This window comes from Schistocerca americana, chromosome 3 (genome assembly GCF_021461395.2).
Source record: "Schistocerca americana isolate TAMUIC-IGC-003095 chromosome 3, iqSchAmer2.1, whole genome shotgun sequence".
Classification (NCBI taxonomy): Eukaryota; Metazoa; Arthropoda; class Insecta; order Orthoptera; family Acrididae; genus Schistocerca; species Schistocerca americana.
The window spans coordinates 360,980,234-361,008,154 of NC_060121.1; the positions used below are offsets into that span (position 1 = coordinate 360,980,234).

Below are 27,921 nucleotides of genomic sequence, written 5' to 3' on the forward strand. Positions count from 1 at the left end.
GCCGAGCACCTTTCGGGGCCGACGGAATAGGGCCGTACACATCACGCCCGGCTGAATAATTGAGCGGCGCCATCGACCGGAAGCGGGAAGCGCCATCCAAGTGGCAGGCGGCCAGTGCGACGGCCGACAGCGCCGTGGGAACACCCTGCCTGCCTGCCTGCCTGTCTCGCTGCGTGCGCCGACCGCCGCGGCTCTCCACAGCGCCGCTAGGGGACAGCGGCACCGCCACCTAAGTCACCACGTAAGGCGCCGCGCTCCTCCGGAGGTTCTGGACCGAGTGAAACATCTTCATAGAATTACTACTGATTAGCATTTTGACCTAATGCCAACCTAACAATCATTTGCAACCGATTATTTATTACGATCACAGCTGCTGCATAATATACACTGAAGAGCCAAAGAAACTGGTACGCGTGCCTAATACCGCACAGGGCCCCTGCGAGCACTCAGAAGTGTCGCAACACGACGTGGCATGGACTTGACTAATGTCTGAAGTAGTGCTGGAGGAAACTGACACCATGAATCCTGCAGGGTCGTCCAAAAATGTCTCTGAGCACTATGGGACTCAACATCTGAGGTTATCAGTCCCCCAGAACTTAGAACTACTTAATCCTAAATAACCTAAGGACATCACACACATCCATGCCCGAAGCAGGATTCCAACCTGCGACCGTAGCGGTCGCGCGGTTCCAGGCTGAAGCGCCTAGAACCACTCGGCCACACCGGTCGTCCACAACTCCGTGAGAGTACGAGGGGGTGGAGATCTCTTCTGACCAGCACTTCGCAAGGCATCCCAGATATGCTCAATATTGTTCACGTCCGGGGGGTTTGGTGGCCAGTGGAAGCGTTTAAATTCAGAAGAGTGTTCCTGGAGCCACTCTGTAGCAATTCTGGGCGTCTGGTGTCTCGCATTGTCCTGCTGGAATTGCCCAAGTCCGTCGGAATGCACAGTGCACAGCAATGGATGCAGTTTATCAGACAGGACGCTTATGTACGTGTCACCTTTCACAGTCATATCTAGACGTATCAGGGATCCATCACTCCAACTGTACATGCTCCAAACCATTACATAGCCTCCACCAGCTTGAACAGTCCCCTGCTGACATGCAGGGTCCATGGATTCAGGAGGTTGTCACCATATCCGTAGACGTCCATCCGCTCGATACAATTTCAATCGAGACTCGTCCAACCAAGTAACATGTTTTCAGTCATCATCGGTCCAAAGCAGGTGTTGACGGGCCCAGACGAGGCGTAAAGCTTTGAGTTGTGCTGTCAACAGAGGTACACGAGTGGGCCTTCGGCTCCGAAAGCCCATATCGATGATGTTTCGTTGAATGGTTCGCACGCTGACATTTGTTGATGGCCCAGCACTGAAATCTGCACCTGTTTGCGGAAGGGTCGCACTTCTGTCACATTGAACGTTTCTCTTCACTCGTCGTTGATACCGTTCTTGCAGGCAGCAGCCGTGTCGGAGATTTCATGTTTTACCGGATTCCTGGTATTCACGGTACACTCGTGAAATGATCGCACGGGAAAATCCCCACTTCATCGTTGCATCGGAGATGCTGTTTCCCATCGCTCGTGCGCCGACTATAAAACCACGTTCAAACTCACTTAAATCTTGATAACCTGCCATTGTAGCAGCAGTAACCGATCTAACAACTGCACCAGGTACTAGTTATTTTATTTAGGCGTTGCCGAACGCAGCGCGTATTCTGCCAGTTCACATGTCCCTTTATTTGAAAACACATGCATATACCAGTTTCTTTGCCGCTTCAGTGTAGCCTCTTTACTAGTTTCTTCCATTAGTGCTCATCTTCATATACCCTCACAGTAAAAAATCGCAACCCCAAACAATAAGTAACGTAGAGTAAAGAAATTTTAGGAATATATTTGCCTTGGTAAACATTTTTAACTTATTGACATTGTAAGATCAAAGATTAATGTAAGCATGAAATAAGCCATTGAAAAAGTGAAATGATGGAACATTAATAACAGTTATAACCGCCAGAATGTTGAATGCAAGACTGCAACATGCATGCATTATGTTGTATAGGTGCCGCACGTTAGTTTGTGGTATGCAGTTCCATGCCTGTTGTAGTTGATCGGTCAGTACAGGAATAGTTAATGCTGTTGTGGGTGACGCTGGAGTCGGATGACATCCAATTTGTGGTCCATTGGAGACGGAACTGCTGATAGAGGCTGGCCGAAGTGGCCGAGCGGTTCTAGGCGCTAAAGTCTGAAACCGCGCGACCACTACGGTCGCAGGTTCGAATCCTGCTTCGGGCATGGATGTGTGTGATGTCCCTAGGTTAGTTAGGTTTACGTAGTTCTAAGTTCTAGGGGACTGATGACCTCAGAAGTTAAGTCCCATAGTGCTCAGACCCATTTGAACCATTTTTTGCTGATAGAGTAGAATAAGGCAACATGTCGACGCTCTCTACAGCACGTCGGAATACAATAGTGGTGTACGGTCGAGCGTTACCCTGTTGGAAAAAACACTCCCGGATGCTGTTCATAAATGGCAACACAATTAGTCGAATCACCAGATTCACGTACAGATCTACAGTCAGCGTGCGTGGGATAACCACGGTAGTGCTCATGCTGTCATACGAAATCGCACCCCAGACCATAACTCTAGGTGTAAGTGCAGTGTGTCTAGCACGCAGACAGGTTGTTTGCAGACCCTTAGCTGGCCTCCCAATAACCAACAAACGGCCATCACTAACACCGAGGCAGAATACACAACAGACCACCACCATTCCTTCCAATGTGTCCCCGCTTGACACCATTGTAGTCGCAAACGGATGTGGAATGCAGTCAGGGTGTCTGTACCGGAGCTGTCTTTGATGTAGCCGATTTATAACAGTTTGTCTGCTCAAATTGCTGCTGCTGCTGCAGAGCCATACGCCGAACACGATGGTCTTCCCTCTCGGTAGTGTCACTTGGCCGTCTGGAGCCTGGTCTTCTTGCGACCCTGTATTCTCGTGACCAACGCTGCCAGCAATCATGTACAGTGGTACATTCCTGCCAAGTCCTTCAGTTTCTCGTGGTCCTATTGCGCGACCTTTTCCAAACTCAGTGAGGTGCTGATAATGACGTCTTTGTTGTCGTGAAGACAACTCACCACTTCCAATCTCAAAGGTAGCTCACGCTCATCATCACCTTTAGATGTTTATTTGCATCAGCATTACTAGCGCCACTCTTATGCAACTGGCACAAAATATGAACAGGTATCATCTTTGCCGGCCGGCGTGACCGAGCGGTTCTAGGCGCTTCAGTCTGGAACCGCGCGACCGCTACGGCCGCAGGTTCGAATCCTGCCTCGGGCATGGATGTGTGTGATGTCCTTAGGTTAGTTAGGTTTAACTAGTTCTAGGTGACTGATGACCACAGATGTTAAGTCCCATAGTGCTCAGACCCATTTGACCCATTTGAGCATCAACTTTCAGATGTAGAAACACGCCTACCAATTTTCGTTTGGTGTAGCGATGTCTTTCCCGTCAGAGTATACAAAATGGAAAGAAAAAATGGGAGACAAACGGAAAGCGCCAAGGCAGCCTCCTGCATTATTAAATATACGGAATCGTTTGAAGTAAAATATGCACGGGGGTCATTTTTTCCATCTTCGATCGGTCGCAAAATAGAAATGGTGTAGCACTTAGGTGCGCCTTCCAGTTACTTCCCTACATAGCCACCGCTCCCACTTAGACATTTGTATTATGGTTCAAATGGCTCTGAGCACTATCGGACTTAACGTCTGAGGTCATCAGTCCCCTAGACTTAGAACTACTTAAACCTAACTAACCTAAGGACATCACACACATCCATGCCCCGAGGCAGGATTCGAACCTGCGACCGTAGCACATTTGTCTTAGCGTGATACGAACTTTCCAATATCTTTGCCGTAGAAGGCAGCCGCCTGTGATTTCCGCCTATTCGCTATGCTAGCCTGCAGTTCTTCGTCTGTGTCAAAATGCTGCCCTTACAGTCAGCGGTTCATGAGAGACACGAGACGAGAATCAGAGGGAGCCAAATTCGGGCTTTCCTATCGAAAGCGCCTCAGCAGCGTGTTCGTTGCACCTGAAATATGCGACTGACAAGGGAATCTCCCCATCGCACCCCCCTCAGATTTAGTTATAAGTTCGCACAGTGGATAGGCCTTGAAAAACTGAACACAGATCGATCGAGAAAACAGGAAGAAGTTGTGTGGAACTATGAAATAATAAGCAAAATATACAAACTGAGTAGTCCATGCGTAAGATATGCAACAACAAGGATAATGTGAAGTCAAGAGCGCTGTGGTCTCGTGGTTAGCGTGAGCAGCTGCGGATCGAGAGGTCATTGGTTCAAGTCTTTCTTCGAGTGAAAATTTTACTTTCTTTATTTTCGCAAAGTTATGATCTGTCCGTTCGTTCATTGACGTCTCTGTTCACTGTAATAAGTTTAGTGTCTGTGTTTTGTGGCCGCACCGCAAAACCGTGCGATTAGTAGACGAAAGTACGTGCCTCTCCAATGGGAACCGAAAACATTTGATCGGAAGGTCATAGGTCAATCGATTCCTTCACAGGAAAACACGTCTGATATATTCTATACGACACTGGTGACGGCATGTGCGTTACATGACAGGAATATGCTGTCGACCAACCTAACTTGTACACTTGGCGAATGGGTAAAAAGATTCTTCTACCTTGCCCGAATTAGGTTTCCTTACGGATGTGATAATCACTCCCAAAAAAGTGATGAAAACATAAGAGTTTGTCACATAAACTGAAAATAAAAAATTATACTTTTCACTCGAGGGAATATTTGGACCAGGGACCGCTCGTTCCGCAGTTGCTCACGCTAACCACGGCGCTCCTCAGCTCACAGCCTCCTTGATGTTAATTATCTTGCACATCAACTACTCAGTTTGTATATTTTGCTTATTTTTTCACAGTTCCACACGACTTCTTCCTGTTTTCTCGATGGATCTGTGTTTAGTTTTTCAAGACCTATCCACTGTGCCAACTTATAACTAAATCTGAGGGGGGTGCGATGGGGAGGTTCCCTTGTGAGAATTGTCGTGAAGAGGGAAACGCATGGGCTCCATGAAATCAGCCGAAACCCCTCAGCAGCACTTCGCCTTTGGCAGGAGACACAATTTTCTAGGCATCTTGACACGCTCACTGCGCGCTCAGAAATGAAAAGTGCTACTTGATGCAATAGACGGGCATACTGGAGACGTTGGGCAACACGATGCGCAAAACGTTGTCGTGATTTTAGTTTCGCGACCGTTCGCAGGCTGAAAAAAAAAAAAATTCGTATACTGGAAAACAAACCTGGCGCACAAATTGTAGGACTTGAAACAGTCGAAATGCGAGAAGTTTTCAGTAGGAACTTATTGTCTTGGAAATAATCCGAAGCCAGATAAAGCTCTGGAATGTCAGGAACAACAAGCACAATCAGTTCATATACGCCATAAATTTAGTAAAGATAATGTAATATTTTCGTGTACGTGAGGATGGGTGTAACTGGACTTAGCATCTGAACACTTTTCGTTGCATGTACGTGACGTACTATAGTATTATATATCCCAGGCGTTGGATCGGAAAGGGAGGTCCAATTGAATGACCAACTCGCTTCTCTGATCTGATACCATTTGATTTTTGGAAGAAAACATTCCCTGTGCAGAGACTGTGATTGCCTTCTTGCAAGGTATTATTATTTTTATTTTTGACTCAGTCACTTTTTATGACACAGTCATAACCAGTTTCGGCCTTCAAAACGCTTGAACACTTGATCATCAAATGCTGCCCATAGCATTAGAAGATGGTCTTCGATGGCCTAAAATGGTTATCACGGTATCACAAAAAAGTGATTGAGTCAAAAGCAAGAAAGATTTTTATTTGTTATCAAAAACCTCGACTACGTGACAAAAATTTTCGGCAAAGAAACACGTCTCACCAGGATACTTGTAGCATCTGATGGGGTTCGTAAATGAATGGTGTACTTGGCAGAGGGCGCCAGAATTATCTGCGAAGGCGTTATGCCAGTATTGAATGTGGCAGTTGCCGTTCTCAACACCTTCGTACATTACCTTCGATGAACTTGTTCCTGACACTCCAAAATATGCAGGATGTTAAAAAGAAGTGTTCCGTATTTTGAGACGTGGTGGTGTGGACCGAAGAAGAGACAAAAATGTCCAGTAGACGGTGTCTAAACTGCATACCTTAAGAACTATTAGCACTTCATCTTCACTATTGCGAATCACCTCTTATACTGGTCAAAGCTCTTAAGGCATGAATTTTGCAGCCCATGTTTACTGGACATTTTGTCTTGTTTTAGTCCATACTACGCCTCTCGAAGTACGGAACACTTTTTTTTAAAAAACTCTTAATATTATCCCATACATTTTGAGCACCCCAAAAAACTTTGTCGAAAAGTAAAATAAAAAAAAAATGTATCAAGCAAATATTCTTTAGCTAACAGGGGGGACATTAACCAACATGGCTCTCTTTCTTGTACGTTTGTTTGTAAAGAAGAGGCGAACAGCGGTACGACGTTTTTTAGATAATATCCTGCGTTTTTTTTATTCAGTAGCCCACTTAGCCTCCTCACATATTCACATAAACTAATATTAAAATTAATAGGAAATAGAAACAGGAATTTTTAATACCATTTTGTAGAGCTGCAATCCACTATGGGTACAAAAGGGGGTAGAAAATTCAAAGGCGCCCATACTGCTGACCATGGACTGTCACACACTGCCCCAAACGTTGGATGAAAGAATTCATTGCTGTTTCCAGCGTTGGTGCTGAGGTGAATTACAAACAAGGACAATAATTTCCTGTACGGAACTGTTGCAGTGTCGTGGAACACAGAGTCTTTTAAGCATCCTCAAAGAAGGAATTCCACATGTCAGGGGTCGAGCATGCCAATTCACTATTCCTGCACTCTCTATCAATCTGACAAGATATCTTCCGTTCAGACCACGATGTGCAAGCAAAGCATTTTTTCTGGTCCGCAGCTCGTGGTCGTGCGGTAGCGTTCTCGCTTCCCGCGCCCGGGTTCGATTCCCTGTGGGGTCAGGGATTTTCTCTGCCTCGTGATGACTGGGTGTTGTGTGCTGTCCTTAGGTTAATTAGGTTTATGGAGTTCTAAGTTCTAGGGGACTGATGACCATAGATGTTAAGTCCCATAGTGCTCAGAGCCATTTTTGAACCATTTTTTCTGGCCATCCATAGACTTGGTACCACATAATCATTCTGAATCTTAGTAGCACTTCACCCAGAACACGAGTATGAATTTATGTGTGAAAGATGCCATATGCCCTTCCATTTAGATTCCAATTGATGAAACAAGGGCCAATAATTGTACACCAAGAATGCCACACCAGACATAAACTCTCCATTGCGGCTGATGTTCCAGCCGCAAGACATCATGGGTTTTCTCTGGAACCAATAATGCATGTTCTTTGTCTTTGCCTGTCCTTTACTCGAGAAGGAACATTCGTCGGTAAAAATAACATCGGAGAAGTAGTTCTGGTTGGCGAGAATTTGCTGCTGTGCCCACGATTCTGGAAATTATTCTCATGAAATACTTGATGTAAGTGTACCTGATAAGGGCGGAAATCATGACGGGTTACAGTGCGATGTACACCGATTTTAGGAATGCGAATCGCCTGTTCAAGATTTCGTATGCTGACGTGTGCATTCACTCCAACAGAACCGAAGACAGTAATTTTGTCGGCTCTATCTGTGCGAGTTGTGCTATGATTATATTGTCTTGGGTTGAAACTACCCATTTTCTAAAATATCACAACAAGACAAGGAAACAACCGTCGAGAATATGGGTTCTTTTAGAGTTTCTCTGCCTCAGTAGCATTAGGTTTACGTTCATCCACAACAAAAGGAAAGTAACGATGAGGCAGATTTTAATCAGGGGCTACCTTGACTGTAAATACTTGCAACATATTGTTCAAAAATACCAGAGCACTGTACCACCTGTACCTGTAGCATAAATAAGAACACGATGGCAAATACTGTTTTGCTGTCTCACATTCATCGTGTTCAATGATTTTAGGAATACGAAACACCTGTTCAAGCTATCGTATGCTAAGCTGTGGATTCATTGCGACACGACTTATAACAGTAACTCTGGCAGCTTCGTGTTATGATTGTGCTGTCTTAGATTGAAACTGCCCGTTTCCTGGAGCATCACAAGAAGACAGGGAGACAACCGCCAGAAATGTGGGTTCTTGTAGAATTCCTCTGCCTCAGTAGCATTAGGCTTACATTCAACATTCATCTTATTTTCATTGATGTACATTGTACTCAGGCAAATTTTCAACTTAAAACAGTTGATGGGAGCGTAAGAGTCAGTAACGTGTCTGGTTTTTAGTAACATCAAGTTTACGTGAGTCGTGCACTGTGATGGGTTTTTGAGCATATTCGAGGAGAGGAGGTGGATTATCGGAAAAAAAGTAGGGTTATACTTAAAAAAGACATGCTGCTGTTCATATCTTCTCAACGAACAAAAATACAACAAAGGCGATCATGCCGGTTGAGGGGAAACGTTCATGAAAATTTTCACAAATACAATATAAACTGAAAATGTGAATTTTCAGTTTATTTTGTATTTTTGAAAATTCATGGTGAAACCTTCTTTATTCCTAAAGTTTCAATGATGAAATCACATGAAAAATAATTTAATATATGATGCGACCTTCCTGCCACACCCACTTCAATACTAGCTCTGTGAACAACTATTTCGGGATCCATCTAGAAGGCTGTGATATATACTCTTTGGTGTTCTAGATCATCTGTGACTCTTGTCTGTGATATGAAGGGCAAGAAGTTGGAAGTAGAAAAGGGCACTGGTGGACACAACAGACTCTCAAAGAAGATGATATCGCTCTTCAATTGCACTATGGCAAGGCTATCAGACTGAACCTATCCAATGTAAATGACATGGAAAGTGGAGTGTGGGCTATATATTTCCATATGATTTCACCAGATAAACATCCCGTTCATCATCTGTGCCACATTAGCTGGTGTAAATATCTGCAGGCTCAGAGCAATAACAGCCCCTTCGTTCACAAGGAGAGGCTTCCAAATTGTATCCTGGACGTTGTCAAGCCCACTTACAGGTTTCTGGCCGAGCCTGAACTTCTTAAAATGTGTGTTCATGCCAAAACCTAGAACCAAATGAGCTTCTAAATCCAGTAATATAGAAACGGTGCCTTAAAACAAATTTTCTCCTACAGTTATCAGAATTGCAACTTATGATGCAGTTCTTGTATTTAATGATGGAAAGGTAGGGAGGATGAAGATATTAGGAAGAATACCCTTTAAGATAGGAAATTTCACTCAAAGCATCTTGAGAAAAATAGATTTACAGTGCTTCAATGTAAGTTGAATATCTGGTAAGGGAAAGAAGGCAGAAAACAGGAAACCAGAAGAGAAGCCTTGAAAGAAATGAGGACCTGAGTACAAAGCAGGGGCCTCCTGAAGAGATGGCATTAAAAGAACGTTGCGTTCAACTTTAAATTTCGCTTTATGAATTTTTTTAAGTTTATGTACCTTTTTCTCAGAATCTATGAAGACTACAACTATGAATTTTGTACAGTTATTTCTGCAAACCCAATAAATGTTGTCTCAAGAGTAAATTTTGAAATTCTGAGAGTAAGCTGATATATAGGAGAAGAGTAATGGAATTTCGCAAGAATTTTATAATATACTTACAGAATTATAATTAAAAATTATTACAATTTTCCTGTTATATGTATTCACAAAAATCTCAAGAGAGAAGCTTACCCTTTGCAAAAAGATTGAACAGAGAAAATTTTGTAGCAATCTCTTGAATACTTTATGAAAAAAGGTACATATATTTTTTTGGAAATAAAATTTTAATTCCATAAAAAAGTTAAATATGTATAATGCAAGGAACTTAAAAGTAAATATGTTAGTTTAATATAAGCATGGTACAAAATTCTTTGCCATATCTTCAAACTTGTGGATTTGGTGCATCTTTTAAATAGTATGTGTTTTTCTTGAACGTCCCTCTTTAACGTCGCATTGGTTGCTAAACATTATTTGCCTGATACATTTTTTGAAATTTTGTTTCTGGATTAATAGTTATTTGGGAAGGACAAGATAAATGGGACATACCATATATATTACATACTTAATGTACTTAATCTTGTACAAACTGAAATATTGACGCAGGTATGGAGTTTTGAATGGCTTTCGTGCTAAACCATCATCACCAAAGAACACTCGACGGTGGTATAAACAGTTTGAAGAAACAGGGTGCCACTGTTAAGGCAAAAGGCCTGGTCGGCCAAGCGTTCCTGAACAAACAGTGGAACAAATCCGCCGAGCATTTGAGCAGAGCCCCTGCAAGTTTACGCGTAGTGCTAGCCGAGAACTTGCGTAACCGCACACAACAGTGTGGCGTGTGTTACTGCGTCGATTAGCCATCAAACCATATCGATTACCACTGGTACAAACTCTTCGAGATACTGACAAAGTGAAGCGAGTGGACTTTAGCAATGCTATTCTAGAGGACATGGAAGATGACCCTTATGTCACGGTTGATATTCAGCGATGAGGCAACTTTCCATATTAGCGATAAGGTTCACCGTCATAATGTGCATATATGGGGGCTTGAAAATCCTTATGAAACAACTGAACATGAACGTGATTCACCAAAAATGAATGTTTTTTGTTCTGTTTCGCAAAGCAAGGTTTATGGACCCTACTTTTTTGAGGAAGAAACCGTAACAGGACAATCATATCTTGCAATGCTTCGGAACTGGTTATTCCCATAACTTTAAACTGACAGTTTCATCTAACAGCAAGATCGACCACCACTACTGGCACAACAACGTGTACAGTTTCCTCAATGCCAACATGCCTCAACGTTGGATAGGGCGTACAGGACCGCGAGACCAGGCTTTACACTCTTGTCCTCCTGGGTCCCCTGACTTAACAACATGTAATTTCTTCCTATGGGGATATGTTAAACAATGTGTTTACTTTCTTCCCCTACCTAGTGACATTGATGAACTAAAAACAAGAATATCAGCTGCTGCAGCTTCAGTGACAGAAGACACCTTACGCTCAGTTTGGGATGAATTCGGCTATTGGCTGGATGTCGTCTGTGCGGCCAGTGGAGGATATATTGAACATTTATGATGGATTTTTATTAACTTCTGTCTTTTCTGAGTAATTTAGTATGCAATTTTATGGTGTTAAGCCCTTCTTCCTATTAATAATTCTATTTAAAATCAGGTCATTCTTTTTGGGACACCCTGTATCTATGTAATAGACAGCTATCATGGTACCTTCGATTATTATCACATGTCCCATGAAAGACAAGGTTAATATCCCCAAAAGCACACTACTGCCCCAAAATGCTGCGTCCGTGGCGCAGTCCATGTTTCGAACAGTCCTTCGCTAGATGACGACGCATCCAGATGGGACCATCGAGCTGGTGTACTAAGAAACGCGATTCATCTGGCCAGCCGAAACGTTGCTATTGATTCACGGCCCTATCTTGATGGTGTCGTCGGACATACGTGGGAAGGCGTAGGGGTTGTCTGCTACGAAGCTTTTTGTACTGCAGTGTGCGCTTCTACGGTCTGCTCCGAAACAGTTGTGCCTGCACCTGGAATGTACACCGTTGTCAATTAGCCACAGATCGCCGCCTATCCTCGTTTGCCTGCTCGACCAAGACCTTATCACCAACTCGTGATTTTATCGCACTTCAACCACTCTGCATAGATTCTCAAGATAGCGCACGCGAGCAGCAGACTAGCTTCGCCATTTCCGAGATGTTCGCTCCCCGGCGCCGAACTTCATCGTCGAAGTGTCTTCACGGATTTAGCCCATTTGCAGCTCATGTATCTTGTGAGGCGCCTAATTTTTGTACCCAAAATTGTTTTTGTCCATTTAAATACCATTCTTTGCAGAACTAACAGTTCATAAAACAGCATTGCGGTACATTAATAACCGAGGTACAGATATCAACTTCTTCTTTAAACAGAACTGAGCTATTTTTTCCGCCAGAATACCAGACCTCCATGAGACAAATTCGGCGATCTGGCTGTTTCTGTGATCTGCAAAGATCTAACCGAGTAAAAACACATTGACCATTCTCATATAAATTTTGTACTGTTGCTGCGGTCGTTGAATGCTCTGCAATCCAAAAGTTTAACTACTCTCCAATGAATCTTGCTTAATGGGGAAATAGGAACTGTTAAAAGTCTACGATAACACAAGTAAAAATATTCTGGCAAACATGGTTCCACAAACCAGCCGTTTCGAGGAAGATGCGAATGTGCGGTTACCAGCTTCATCTGACTTCAGTACCAAGAACACTGGCGGAAAACAATCGCGACATCAAAAGATAATTAATGTAGACTAATGAAATTTCCGGAATATACAGGGTGAGTCACCTAACATTACCGCTGGATGTATTTCGTAAACCACATCAAATACTGACGAATCGATTCCACAGACCGAACGTGAGGAGAGGGGCTAGTGTAATTGGTTAATACAAACCATAAAAAAATGCACGGAAGTATGTTTTTTAACACAAACCTACGTTTTTTTAAATGGAACCCCGTTTGTTTTGTTAGCACATCTGAACATATAAACAAATACGTAATCAATGCCGTTTGTTCCATTGCAAAATGTTAATTACATCCGGAGATATTGTAACCTAAAGTTGACGCTTGAGTACCACTCCTCCGCTGTTCGATCGTGTGTATCTGAGAGCACCGAATTACGTAGGGATCCAAAGGGAACGGTGATGGACCTTAGGTACAGAAGAGACTGGAACAGCACATTACGTCCACACCTTTTTATTGGTCTTTTTCACTGACGCACATGTACATTACCATGGGGTTTGAGGTACACGTACACACGTGGTTTCCGTTTTCAATTACGGAGTGGAGTAGAGTGTGTCCCGACAGGTAGAACTACAACGCATTCTCTGTTAATGCCCATTGACAGAATTACACTCGATGATTAAAGTCACACATGAAACGGGTGAAAGCGGTGACGATGCAGTATGCGCATGACACTACTTTGACTCAGTCCACCGGCTCTCGCAATGTCCCGTGTACTCATGCGTGGGTTCATGGCAACAGCAGCTAACACACCAACTGCACCCGCTTCTCCTGTGACAGGCCTGTTACGGACCCGTTTGCGTGCTACGACCATACCTGTTGCATACAGTTGGCGGTAGATGTTTTGCAATGCGCGGCACGTTGGATGCTCTCTGTCCGGGTACCGTTCTGCATACACCCTGCAGGCTTCAGCTGCATTTCGTCGACACTCGCCATAGATGAGTATCATCTCCGCCTTTTCAGAGTTCGAATACACCATGGGCACAGTTCCTACAACACTACACTATCACAGACGTCTGGTAACACGGTGTGCTACAGTTGGTCTGCGTGCGGAGACGAATGCAGAATAACAATAGCAGCAAGCGCTACATCCGGAAACTGCGACAGCTAGACCAAACCACAACAGTGCACTACAGCCACACTCGTAAACACGGTCGTCATCTAAACATGTCCCTGCAGATGCTGCTCGCCGACCGTGGCCCGTGTTTTTTACAACACGCAATTGAACGTCGGAGGTTTCAAGCGTCAACTTTAGGTTACAATATCTCCGGATGTAATTAACATTCTACAATGCAACAAACGGCACTGATTACGTATTTGTTTATATGTTAGGATGTGCTAACAAAACTAACGTGGTTCCATTTAAAAAAACGTAGGTTTGTGTTAAAAAACATACTTCCGTGCATTTTTGTATGGTTTGTATTAAACGATTACACTAGCCCCTCTCCTCACGTTCGGTCCGTCAGTATTTGATGTGGTTTACGAAATATATCCAGCGGTAACGTTAGGTGACTCACCCTGTATTTGTATGGGTAACACATTCAAGTGATTAACATCGCAAATTAATGTAAGCGCGAGATAAGCCACTGCAAATGTGAAATGCTGGTACATTAATAGCAGGTGTAACCACTAGAATGTTGAATGCAAGCATGCAAACGTGCACACATTGTGTTGTGCCAACGACGGATGTCAGTTTGTGGAATGGAGTTCCATGCCTCATGCACTTGCTCTGTCAATAGAGGGGCATTTAATTGTCCTTGTGGATGACGCTGGAGTTGTTGTCCGATTATGTTCCATATGTGCTCGATTGGAGACAGTTCTAGTGATCAAGTAGGCCAAGGCAACATATCGACACTCTTTTGACCATGTTTGATCGCAACAGCGGTATGCCAAATACTGCTGAGCCTACAGTATACAATATGAAGAGACACATGACTCGAATGGTCAAAGGTTCGTATCACTCGGCAATTGCGAATGTAACGTCGAAATTCTGCAATTAAATTCATGTAAACGATTTATAACAGTTTGTGGTGTCCCTGCAGTGCGAAATACTTCTGAAACTGGTGCAGCAGTTGCAGTAAGATGCCCCAGAGCCAGATCACAAACACTATGGTCTTCCATCGTGGTAGTGCCACTTGGCCGTCTGGAGCTTGGTCTTCTTGTGACCGTTGCCAGAAATCATGTATAGTGGCTACATTCCTGCCAAGTCTTTCTGCAGCGTCGCAGAAGGAATGTCCAGCTTCTCATTACCCTATTAGACTTCGTTCACACTCAGTGAGATATTGATAATGTCGCCTTAAAGGCATTCTTGACTAACATCAAGTCACAACATCAAGTCACCACATCTAGTCTCAAAGGTAACTGACGTTCGCATCTGTTACAGCGCGTATTTAAAGCAAACCTGATTTTTATCCTCATACTGGCGCTACTAGCGCCACTGTTATGCGACTAGCGCAATATGTGAATAGGTATCATCTTTCAGAAGTAGAAAAAGGTCCACCAACATTTGGTAATGCCACACAAGTCCTTCTTGGTGTTGTGATTTTTTTCTATCAATGTATTATCCTGGTTAGTACACATTATTTGAAATGCAAACCTTTCGATTAAGCATCCCATTTATTTCAGATCAAACCACACCAATGGCCTACGATTGGGGAATCTGGTGCATTTGTGACGTGGCACCATCACATTGTGCAGCTGATGTAAGACATCTAACGCGCCTAGATGGTCGTAAATGGACAGGTCAAGAAGGGCGTTTTCATCGGCCGCTACGATCACCTTACCTTCATCCTGTGCAATTTTCTGTCCGGGATCATCTCGTTGATACTCTTGAAGAACTGGGAAAGTATTGTCACGATGCACGCGAAGATGTGTGTGCGTCTGAATGAATTCGTAACTCATTGCAGAGATGAGTGCAATATTGCTTCCAAACAGACAACATGTGGGACACTTTCATCTAGTACGAGTCTACTATAAACTGTCAATGTGCGGTGCTGAAACAGTCTTGCATTTCTTCTTGAGGTAGGACGTAGGTGAATCGTGAATCTCATTAAATGGGACTTTGAAAAGTTTACACTTCAAGTACATTTGTAGTAACGAGGACAATATTTCGTACTGAAGTCAGTGGCAGCTCATAACCACAGATCCACACTTATCTCTGAAGTGGCTTGGTTGCGGACCTTTTATGCTAATAATTATGATACACTCTTGTAACTCAACAGGGTATAATTGATAACAGTTTGCAAAGTACTGCACTGGTACATGGGGAGTCGCGACGAAAAAATTGATACATGACACTTGTGGTGGTCTACAAATGTCCTCTCGCCCTCTTACGCCACCGACTTACTTGGTCGTAACCGTCTGAAGTTCATTCCCTTTTTTCGCTAAAATCTTCCGTGAAGATCAAACAAACTTTGTTCTTGCAGTTACATGTCATACTGTTGGTGTCTGTGTAAATTTTACGTCATAAGTTTGTGAATTTAGCGTAAAAATTAACAATTAAATAGTATGTTTCTTTGCTCCTCTTACTACGAGACTATTGCCATTGTAAGGTGTAAATTTAGATCAAATTTACAAAAGTCTTTTTTTTCGCTACCAGGATGTTAAAGTTTAAATTACTGAAATTAACGAAATAAAATGTTGCAAAAATCTGACCGATTTAGGTCGGTAGCTTAAGATAGTGAGAGAGTATTGAAAATCTCGCGCATCTCTCATGTACTGTAGCGCATGTGGTTTCGACAGACCAATTTCAGGTGGATTATCACCTTGATATATCACATTTATTCTCTATCAAATTGTCTCGACTTCCCCTCTACCACTGTGGTACGTTGTAAACAGTTACCGCATATACACATCTGATTTCACGACTGTAACTTCTACACCGCCTCCGTTGATGAGGGGCAGCGTAGAAGGCTCCCATGCGGAGGACCCATGTTCAATTTACTGTAGTGCTAAGGGCTTTTTCTTGGATTTTCCCTTAGTGGAAGGATTGGCAAGCGATGTACTCAGCTCGTGATGCCAATTAAGGAGCTGCTTGAATGATATATTATACTAGAACTGACATGTGATTACATTTTCACGCAAGTTGAGTGCATAGATCGTGAGAAATCAGTACCCAGAACAACAACCTCTGGCCGCAATAACGGCCTTGATACGCCTGGGCTTTGAGTCAAACAGAGCTTGGATGGCGTGTACAGGTACAGCTGCCCATGCAGCTTCAACACGATACCACAGTTCATCAGGATAGTGATTGGCGTATTGTGACGAGCCAGTTGCTCGGCCACCATTGACCAGACGTTTTCAGTTGCTGAGAGATCTGGAGAATGTGCTGACCAGGGCAGCAGTCGAACATTTACTGTATCCAGAAAGGCCCGTAGAGGACCTGCAACATGCGGTCGTGCATTATCCTGCCGAAATGTAGGGTTTCGCAGGAATCGAATGAAGGGTAGACCACGAGTCGTAACACATCTGAAATGTAACGTCCACTGTTCAAAGTGCCGTCAATGCGAACAAGAGGTGACCGAGACGTGTAACCAATGGCACCCCATACCATCACGCTGGGTGATACGCCAGTACGGCGATGACGAATATACGCTTCCAATGTGCGTTCACCGCGATGTCACCAAACACGGATGCGGCCATCATGATGCTGTAAACAGCACGGATTCATTCGAAAAAAATGGCATTTTGCCATTCGTGCACCCAGGTTCGTCGTTGAGTACACCATCACAGGCGCTCCTGTCTGTGATGCAGCGTCAAGGGTAACTGCAGCCATGGTCTCCGAACTGATAGTCCATGCTGCTGCAAACGTCGTCGAACTGTTCGTGCAGATGGTTGTTGTCTTGCAAACGTCCCCATCTGTTGACTCAGGGATCGAGACGTGACTGCACGATCCGTTACAGCCATGCGGATAAGATGCCTGTCATCTCGACTGCTAGTGATACGAGGCTGTTGGGATCCAGCACGGCGTTCCGTATTACCCTCCTGAACCCACCGATTCCATATTCTGCTAACAGTCATTGGATTTCGACCAACGCGAGGAGCAATGTCGCGATACGATAAACCACAATCGCGATAGGCTACAATCCGACCGTTATCAAAGTCGGAAACTTGATGGTACGCATTTCTCCTCCTTACACGAGGCATCACAACAACGTTTCACCAGGCAACGCCGGTCAACTGATGTTTGTGTATGGGAAATCGGTTGGAAACTTTCCTCATGTGAGCACGTTGTAGGTGTCGCCACCAGCGCCAACCTTGTGTGAATGCTCTGAAAAGCTAATCATTTGCATATCACAGCATATTCTTCCTGTCGGCTAAATTTCGCGTCTGTAGCACGTCATCTTCGTGGTGTAGCAGTTTTAATGGCCAGTAGTGTATATAAAATGAGGCCTTGTCGGAAGGCTGTAAAAGTCGACATGACAACACAACACTACGCTACAACAATCTCAGAAGTATAGATGGAACAAAATATTTGTAATTACGTTACAGTACATGAGGGTGTCACTAACTATTAATCAGTTGGGAAATAAGCACCAGGATCGATATCTTAATTAGGGGAGCGTCATATTTGTCGAACGACATGATGTTTTATTCAAAAATCTTAGAAGTAAAACTTCCAGTATATCCAAACTCCACTCGTGACTCACACGTAGTCAGAGGTTATAAATATCGGCAGTGCGTAACGTATTGATGACGACAAGAAGGGCATCCGGTCAACTCATAAATAACCATGCGACCCTGGAACTATGCGGGACAAATGCCCAAAAACAAGGAGAAGTGCAGAATGTATTGAGGTGGCTGAAGTCCCGTCGAAGCGACACACTTTATTTGCACGCGGATACTGTAAAATGCTTCATATTTCCTTACATACAGAATTAAACAGTTGCACGGTGCACAGCAACACAATTACATAGCCTGATTTCCGTTTCATAAACTCATTTTTCTACATACACTGCGTTTCAAACGAAAACAGTTAAAATAACGTGATATTTTGCTACTGTTACATGTTTTAATCTTCCCGTCTTTTAATAACATAAGATACTCTGATGTTAGATGCTTTTCTATTAGTTCTGAAGCATGGTGAATAGCTGCGACTAAGTTTCTGGTGGCACTGCTCTGATACGTAAGCGATGTTGTAAAATTGTTTTTAGTGTCTCAAGTTGTTCTTTGGGAAGGTCACTGTAACAAATCCAAATAATTTTCTTGGAATCAGGGTATCTTGGATCTTACTTCATGTACAAAAGTATTTTGGACTCACGTTTATCCAGAAAATGTTCGATGCTATACTATTGTCACAGTACGAGAGGTATTCTGTTGCTCAGAATCACCTTACTTGTGTTTTCCTATATACAAAAACTAAGGGCTTGATCCAAAATCAGGAGAGATAGTACTAAACCATCACAGAGCCTCCATCGCATCTAGCGATTGATTGTTATGGTACGCTTTACAAAGATCCCATCAGTTAATTTTTGGGATCTATCAGAGCGGAGATGAAATCTAATTCTAATGGAGAACTAGAAGTCAATAATAGGAAATGGAAGAGAAGGCGAAATAGTATGGGCACATGGAATGCGGAAAGAAATAAAATGGGAAGTCGTCTAATAGCATTCTGCTTTGACCATAAATGAATTATTGGTAACGGTTGCCGGCCACTGTAGCCGAGCCGTTCTAGGCGCTTCAGTCTGGAACCGCACGACCGCTACGGTCGCAGGTTCGAATCCTGCCTCGGGCATAGATGTGTGTGATGTTCTTAGGTTGTTATTTTTAAGTAGTTCTAAGCTCTATGATGACGTCAGACGTTAAGGCCCATAGTGCTCAGAGCCATTTTTGAGCTAACGGTTTGTTTAAAAAGAATGAAAGTATGTTCTGCACTGGGAAATGTTCTGGGAATATCGGAAGGTTTCAAATAGATAAGTTACGGTAAAACAGAATAGCGGACCAGATTAAAACTGCAAAAGATCTCTTGAACAGACGTGAACTGGCCGTAATTTGTTATGAAGTATAGATTCCAGCTGACGAAAGTGGAGAAACCTAGGAAATTAAAGAGATGAGAAGTGGATCAATTGAAACAAGAAGAGGTTGTTGAGAGTTTCGAAGCGATCATTGGGAAACGAGTGACAAATTCATACCAGTGCTGACTAACTACAGTTTGCAGCCCCGGATCTGAACATGAACTGCTGGGCATATCGAGATCGGTAATGATTAGTAACACGGATAATGATCGAGAGACTGTTCTTCATTCAAAGGAAAAATACAATAGAAGATTAATGAGTGGCTTTGAGAGACGGTATAGTGAAGGCAGTATAGGAACAATTAGGCAAAACAACTAGGGCTGGTCGAAATGCTTCAATAAAGCAAGAGATATTAAATTTAACTAACGAAAGAAGAAAATAGAAAAATGGTGTAAATGAAATAGATAACAGAGAATACAAATGTTTAAAACTGAGATAGAAAGTACGAAATGGGAAAATGATTGTTTAGAAGCGGAAGGCAAAGTTGCAGAAGCATTGCGTGAATATAGGACAGATATATGCCACGTGTCAGACAATTAAAAGAATTTTCAGAGAAAATAGAGAATTTTATGAACATCAAGAGTTACGATGACAAATTATTAGTAAGCAAAGAAGTGAAAACTGAAAAGTGGAGTAGACAACATTCGCTCATAACAATTACGTTCCTTGGGAGAAACTACCAGGACAAAACTATTCCGTCTGGTATGAGAGTTGTCTGAGACAGTAGCAACACTTCAGATTTGAAAAATAATGTAATAATCTCAATACGAAAGAAGGCAGATACTGATAAGTGTGATTATTACAGAACAATCAGTTCAGTAAGTCTTGGTTGCAAAATGATAACACTAATTATCTACAGTAGAATGGAAGGACGAGTAGAAACTGAAGTGGAGGAAGATTATTTTTAGTCTCTGAGAAGTGTAAGAATGCGTGAGTCACTACTGATGCAAAAGATAAATTTCAGAAGCACAAATCTCCACGCGTTTGACATCGTTGACTACAACGAAGTCTCTGAATTTCTGAAGATATCACGGATAAAATATAGAGGGCTAAAGCACATCAACAACTTGTAGAGAAACCACACAGCAGTTATGAGAGTCGAAGGACGTGACGGGGAAGAAGTAGCTGAGAAGGGAGTGAGACGCGGTTGTGGACTTTACTGTATGTCACACAGTCTGTGCATAATGCAAACATTAAAAGAAACGAGTACAGCGGGAGGAAACAATTATTTGTAGGCTACCTATGATACTGTAACACTGCAAAAGTCTTGGAAGATAAGACGAACAGAATGAAAGTGTCTTTAAAATAGGTTATAAGGCGGGAGTCAGTAGAGCAAGGGCACTGGAGTTACTCGAATTAAGTGAGGTGATGATAAGGGGAATTCATTTAGGAAATGAGACAGTGAAAGCAGTAGACAAGCTCTGCTGTTTGGGTGGTAAGCTCCCTTTGACAGTAAGAGGATATAAAACGAAGAGTGGCAATGGCAAGAAAAGTGATTTCAAAAACAGAAATTTGTTAAAATAGTATATAAATTTAAGAGTTTGGAAAGTATTTGTGTGGAGTTTAGCCTTATACGAATCTGAAATGTAGACGATAACTAGAACATTTGTTATGGCGTAAAGTCAAGCGCCGGCAACCCTGTCGGGAACGAGAGAGAAGAGAAGGCGGTGAGAAGAAGTCAGCCAATCGCACGCCGACCGACTCCTCTCCAGGACGACAACGCGACAGCAGCGGCCCCTATGTAAAGAGGACAAACGCCGTGCCCGACTCGTCGCGGCCAGTTCTATACCAGCTTCAAGACTAGAGACTTGGATAGAAGCGTCGACTCTGATCACTTGCTTCTACTGTCTATGTAACACAGACTTGAGATTATCTATAGTGAAGAAACTTGATTATTCCGCATGTCGCCCTTTGCTTGAGACACATCCGTGTAATTGAGAAATATTGCCTCTATTTCATTTTGTGATAAAACTCATTAATACGATTTGTTTGAATTGTTTGTTTAGCGAACCGATATGGCAGGGTTCCTAGACCCCATATTTGACGACAAGGCTGGATTTAATAACATATAAGAACAGAGCGGAAATATTTGAAAGCTGATGTTGGAAAAGAGTGCTGATGATTAGAGCTAATGAAGAGGCATCGAATTGAGTCTGAGAAAAAAGATGACTAAAAGAAGGGACACAACGTGAAGCACCAAGAACTAGTCGTTTGGTAACTGAGTCGGTGGTAGCAGCTGTAAGAGGAAACTAAATTTTATCTACAATAAGCAGGTTCAGATAGATGGTGATACTTGGAGGATGGACTAGCTCCACAATTACATCAGAACGGTCATCGGATTTAGTTCTTACCAATTTGATCACCATCTACATCTTATGGTGTGTGACGGAGGGTGCTTGTTATTTACTCTTCTATTCACGAGTGGAAAGAACGATTGTAGGAAAACCGCTGTATAAGGTCTAATTTCTGATTTTCACGTATTGGTCATTTCGTGAGACTGGAGGATTCCTCTCGGAACACAGACATTCGGAATTTTAAAAATACTCTTCTACGTGATGCACACATAGAGCGACATGGTGAAGTGGTTAGCAAACTGGATTTACATTCTGGAGGACGACGGCTCAGATTCTCTTCCGGTCTTCCAGATTTAGATTTTCCATCATTTCCCTAAATCATTTCAGGCAAATGCCGGGATGATTTCTTATAAAGGGCACAGCCGATTTCCTTTCCCCTCTTTGAAACACTCCGAGCTTGTGCTCGGTCTCTCATCACCTAGATGTCAGCGGGACGTTAGATTCTAATCTCCTACTCTTCTTCCCTGACGCATGACCCTCTACTGCAACTTTTGTCATTGGAATCTGTTATCGCTGTAACGCTCTTGTGCTTACTGGACGAACCCACGATGAAACTCGCAGATTTTCTTCAGATTTTTTTCTTTCTCTTCTATTATTCCTGGACTGTAATGGTCTCGTACGAACGAGCAATTCTCAGGAATAGGTCGGTCAAGTCTTTTGTAAGCTGTTAAATCCTTCTTATGGCGGATATTCCCATCCCTAAGGGCAAAGGCTTTGCCACTTTACATCAAGCATAACAGTCAACAGGTCAAATGGCCCGTCGAAGTGGCTTACAGCACAGCTGCGCATTGAAGATCGGACTCGTAGTAGTGGCTTGCGGTGAAAGTTGCGATCTGTTGACTGCTACCTGCGATTGTTGTCTCTTGGCTGACGTGAAGCGACGAGAATGCAATACAACTGAACGGTACCAGTCTGGAGGGAACGGTGGAGGTTGTGAGGAACCGGGCTGTACTCAGTCTCCTGAACACGACCTGTTTTGCCCATTACAAGCAACAGTGTCGTGAGCACATAGAGACACAAACAAGATGGGAAAGATAACCTGTACCGACCTTACCGTCAATTTTAGTATTTAACTGACGACTGATGACTTTGGATATTACCACTCTCAGGTTTGATGTACGAACGCTACTCAGCAACAGATTTTGATTTACTGTTGTGCAAAGACGTGCACTTTCGACTATCGTGCACTTTACGTTGGAAAGAGTTTATGTGCAAAGGAAAACAGAGAGAGAGAGAGAGAGAGAGAGAGAGAGAGAGAGAGAGAGAGAGAGAGAGAGTGATGGCGACGGAGTTTGCTTTGGCTGGAGGAGATAATTAATTGCCTTTCGACTCAATTAACGGTGAGGTATAGAGAGGAGCACAGTCTCATTGACAGCCGTATATTTATGGAAACAGATGTACAGAACGATTAAAAACTGGGAGGGTCTTCGACGTGATGGCCACTTTACACTGCCTATTCATGTGGTTACTGTCTTGTTTCTGTGATCTAGGACGCCGGCACGGTAGCTCAGCGTGTTCGGTCAGAGGGCTGCTCGCCCTCTGTAATAAAAAACTGAGTAAAGGAATCAACGATCAACATGAACGGATGTCTTGTGACGTCCGCCCAGACCAAAACACAACGAACAATACCGAACAAAGTGAAAAAAAAAGAAAAAAATAGGTAGCGTCTTTGATTCATAATCAACGTCTTCGGTCTCTGATTCGAATACCGCCGCTACTTAAATTTTGATCAATAATCAGCACGGACCGCCAAAGACTTCCGGCATAAGAAGTCAGTCTCATTCTGCCAACAGCCTTGTCAAAGAGGGTGGAGGAGCGGACGGAGGTTCAGGGCACTCTCTTCTCCTAGAGGTCGGAAACTGCCACTAAAGGCCGAAGAATCAGCAATAATCAACGGCATGAGGATGCAGAAGGCAATGGAAACCAATGCATTAAAGACACGTAACAGGACATGTGGCTTATAATTGGAGAAGTGTCATAATGATCTCTCCATTGGCAAAAGATTCCGGAATAGTCCCGCATTCGGATTTCCAGGAGGGGGCTGCCAAGGCGGAGATTACCATGAGAAAAAGATTGAATAATCAACGCAAGTATAACGCTCTACGAGTCGGGGCGTGGAATGTCAGAAGCATGAATGTGGTAGGGAAGCTAGAAAATCTGAAAAGGGAAATGCAAACACTCAATCTAGAAATAGTAGGCGTCAGTGAAGTGAAGGGGAAAGAAGGCACGGATTTCTGGTCAGATGAGTATCGGGTAATATCAACAGCAGCAGAAAATGGTATAACGGGAGTAGGATTCGTTATGAACAGGAACGTAGGGCAGAGAGTGTGTTACTGTGAACAACTCGGTGACGGGGTTGTTCTTATCAGAATCGACAGCAAATCAACACCGATAGTTCAGTTATACATGCCGAGGTCGCAAGCTGAAGATGAAGAGATAGAGAAAGTGTATGAAGATATTGAAAGGGTAATACAGTATGTAAAGGGAGATGAAAATCTAATAGTCATAGGCGACTGGAATGCAGTTGTAGGGGAAGGAGTAGAAGAAAAGGCTACAGGAGAATATGGGCTTGGGACAAGAAATGAGAGAGGAGAAAACTAATTGAATTCTGTAACAAGTTTCAGCTAGTAATAGCGAATATTCTGTTCAAGAATCACAAGAGGAGGAGGTATACTTGGAAAAGGGCGAGTGATACGGGAAGATTTCAGTTAGATTACATCGTGGTCAGCCAGAGATTCCAAAATCAGATACTGGACTGTAAGGCGCTCCCAGGAGCAGATACAGACTCAGATCACAATGTAGTAGTGATGAAGAGTAGGCTGAAGTTTAAGACCTTAATCAGGAAGGATCAATACGCGAAGAAGTAAGATACGGAAATACTAAGGAATAACGAAACACGCTTAAAGATAAGGAATGAAGAGGCTCTGCGCAGAATTGGAGAGGAAAGGAATATGTGGAAAACTCTGATAAGGAGAAGGGACAGGATGATAGGACATCGGTTAAGATATGAGGGAATGACTTGCATGGTACTAGAGGGATCTGTAGAGGGCAAAAACTGTGGAGGAAGACAGAGATTGGAATATATCCAGCTGATAATTGAGGAGGTAGGTTGTTAGTGCTACTCTGACATGAAGAGGTTAGCGCAGGAGAGAAATTCGTGGCTGGCCGCATCAAACCAGTCAGACGACTGATGGAAAATAAAAATGAAAAACGACATATTTGTTCTGCCAGATCTGGTAATTCTTTATTCACAACAGATTAGGATCTTCATATGTTGTTTAGTTAACTTTAAGTTTAAATTCATCCTTTACTACACCGTTTTGGTTGCACGTATATATAATGATCACTAGTTTCTATCAATATTTGATTTTTAGATCTATGTATCCATACAGAACTACCTAGTACAATGCGTTTGTGAGCTTTGGTAGTCCAAATACAAGTCAAAAAGACAACATGGCTCGTTTTTATTCAATGTTGATTTTAAATTTAACACTGGAATAAATAGGGAGTATGTTTGCTGCATGCGGACGCGGCAAGAGAAGGCGACAGGTCTGAACATCTGGTGACGCTGCTGGCCATGGTCAGCCGTCTGCTGGCTGCTCCTTCAGGGTGTAGCGGCTGCGGGAAAACTGGCACCCCACATGAGACACCTCAGATGTCGCTTGATTTGCCCAGAGTCTGTGCTGCCGAGGCACCTTGATGCAGAGAGACCGCGCTGTCCTCTTGTAACACATCACTGGAGGAGAAGGTGAACGTAGGGACTGTGTCTGACTTCGCGCACTCGCCCTACGAGCGGACACTTGGTTGCTCCTTCAGCAGCATACGAACAAGCTCAAGGCAAGAGGGTTTGCTAGCTTTCTGGATGTCCAATGTTAGGCACGTAACGGATCCTGTTGGGGAAATAGCGTCCAGGGCGGGAAAAAAGACAAAGGTGCTCTCGGTATTTCTGCTAGGGAGCCTCATCCGAGAGTTGGACGATGCGGCTGCAGCCATCTTCAAGTTGGGCCCATGTCGACACCAGTGACTCCTGTTGCTTATGCCCTAAGGCCATTCTCTGTTCCTACAGGCAGCTGGGGGAAGAGGTGAAGAGTGCTGGCGTGGCTCGCGGGATGTAAGCATAGTTCAAAATTTGCAGTGTCATACCCCTTGACGACAGGGGTCCTTTTGTTTGGAGAAGAATGCAAGGACTCAACCAGAGGTTCTCTGTCTAGGTTTGAACAGTAAATTTCCTAAGCAATCGTGTAAATATGTTCCTGAATTTACCGCCCTCCAGGAAAGCTGTCATGCTCTGTGAGAGTTAGATGAAACCCGGTGCACATACTTAATGGGGCCTGTAACGTATATCGGAAAGACAGAAGGGATGGGAGTTTATTGCAATCGACAATTGTGTTTATTCAGATCTAAATTGAGCCTACCTGCTAAGTTATGTGGACGCCAGTAAATGGCCTAGGTGGACTTAAACTAACCATCCGAAGATTTTACTGTCTGCCCTATTCTGCCGTAACAGTTGTAGTATCATTCAAATAAAATATACGCAGGAGTATCCTGATCATGCAGTACCACTTCTTGGTACTTCTAACCTGCAGAGTAGCTTGAGAACCGGCAGAAATTTATTCAGGAGGATTGAGGAATAGGACTGTCATTTTTGATATCAATAAGTTGGTAAGTTTAGAGACGTGTCATGCCGCAAGAACTAAATTATATTGATGTCATAACAAAACTTACGCGTATATCTCAGAGAATTGATGGTTGGCACTCAATTCTAGAAGTGTGCGAGGCTTCTGTAATGAAGACCCCAGGGGGGAGGGGGGGGGGGGGCAAGTGGCCACTCTACTCTTGCCCGCCCCTCCCCCTTCGCCCATGCGGACGTCTGTGCCGAGTGTAGACTAGGACGCCTATGAATTCGTTGCAGGTGGTACGGATAGTCAGTCATCCGATGAAGTTTTGAACGCTTTCTCCGTATAGTCTTGAACAACTAAAGCAACAACCATCACGCATTGGAAATATTTTAGACCTCATAGCAACAAACCAGCCCTGAGGTTATCGGCAGTGTCAGAATAGAGGCAAGGGTTAGCCATTATATCTTCTGCATGAAGGTTATTAAATCCGTCAAGAACCCAAGGAGATATTCTTTTCTGGAAAGATGAGATAAGCAGTTGTTAGCGTCCTACTTGCACAATAAATCGATGTTATTTATTTCCAATATGACAGATGGAGAAGTATGTGCCTAGTAAGCGGACTAATGACGGAAAAAGAAAGACTGTTTAATTCTCGGTTCAAAAAAAGAACATAGAAAAGTCGACAAGCAAGTCATAAATACGCTTGTCCATAAAGAGATCGATGCGTGAAGCCACGTTCGTCGTTATCGAAAGATCTCGCCGAGAATCCAAAAAATTCTGACTCTACATAAAATCAATAGGCGGGCCGAAGGCCTATATTCAATTACTCTTACAGTAGTACTGTGTGGCAATAGCAGAAATAAGAAAGAAAGCTGAAAGCTTAGAATTAATATTTATAAAAGCACTCACGCAGGAGGATCGTACAAATGTAACATCGTTTGACTGCCGCACAAACTCCTGTTTAGAGAACGTAGACATAGCCATCCGTGGCGCTGATAAGCGTTTAAAAGAATTGAAAATGAGTAAGTCATCAGGTGCAGATGGAATCATAATTCGGTTTTACAAAAAGTACTTTCCACATCGGTCCCATACTTAACTTGGATTTATCGCCGATCTCTCGCTCAGAGGAAATGGAAAAAAGCACAGGTGACACGTGTGCATAAGAAGGGTAAAAGATTGGACATGCAAAATTATGCCATCGAAAACGCTGCAGTGACGTCCTCATCGCCCCGTGCAATGTGTGGCTGAGAAATATCATGGAGAAGGAAACGCATGACTGATACGTTATTTGGGGTTGCATGAAATAAGGCGAAACTCGCAGTGTGGCTACTATTCTCGGCATCTTTAAGTCCTCAATGTGTGCTCGGAACTGAAAAGAGCGGCATGACGCTATTATCTAAGGGCATAGTAGCGACACTGCCCAACACATCTGTGCAAAGCTTCATCGGGTTTTCACTGTCGTTTCCATGTTGCGACCTATCGGACCTTACTTTCCGAATACCCTTCTTAAGTTTGAGTATTATAAATTTCCGCGAGAG

The 27,921-nt window shown here is 43.3% G+C and overlaps 1 protein-coding gene across 1 annotated transcript in view; it reads left to right on the forward strand.

Moving 5' to 3' along the window:
* Positions 1-212: 212 nt before the first annotated feature.
* LOC124606082 overlaps positions 213-27,921 on the forward strand; it is a 114,081-nt gene continuing 86,372 nt past the window's right edge. Inside the window, exon 1 of the mRNA XM_047138047.1 lies at positions 213-241. The gene's annotated coding sequence lies outside the window, so the exon portion shown is untranslated. The remainder of the gene's footprint in view (positions 242-27,921) is intronic.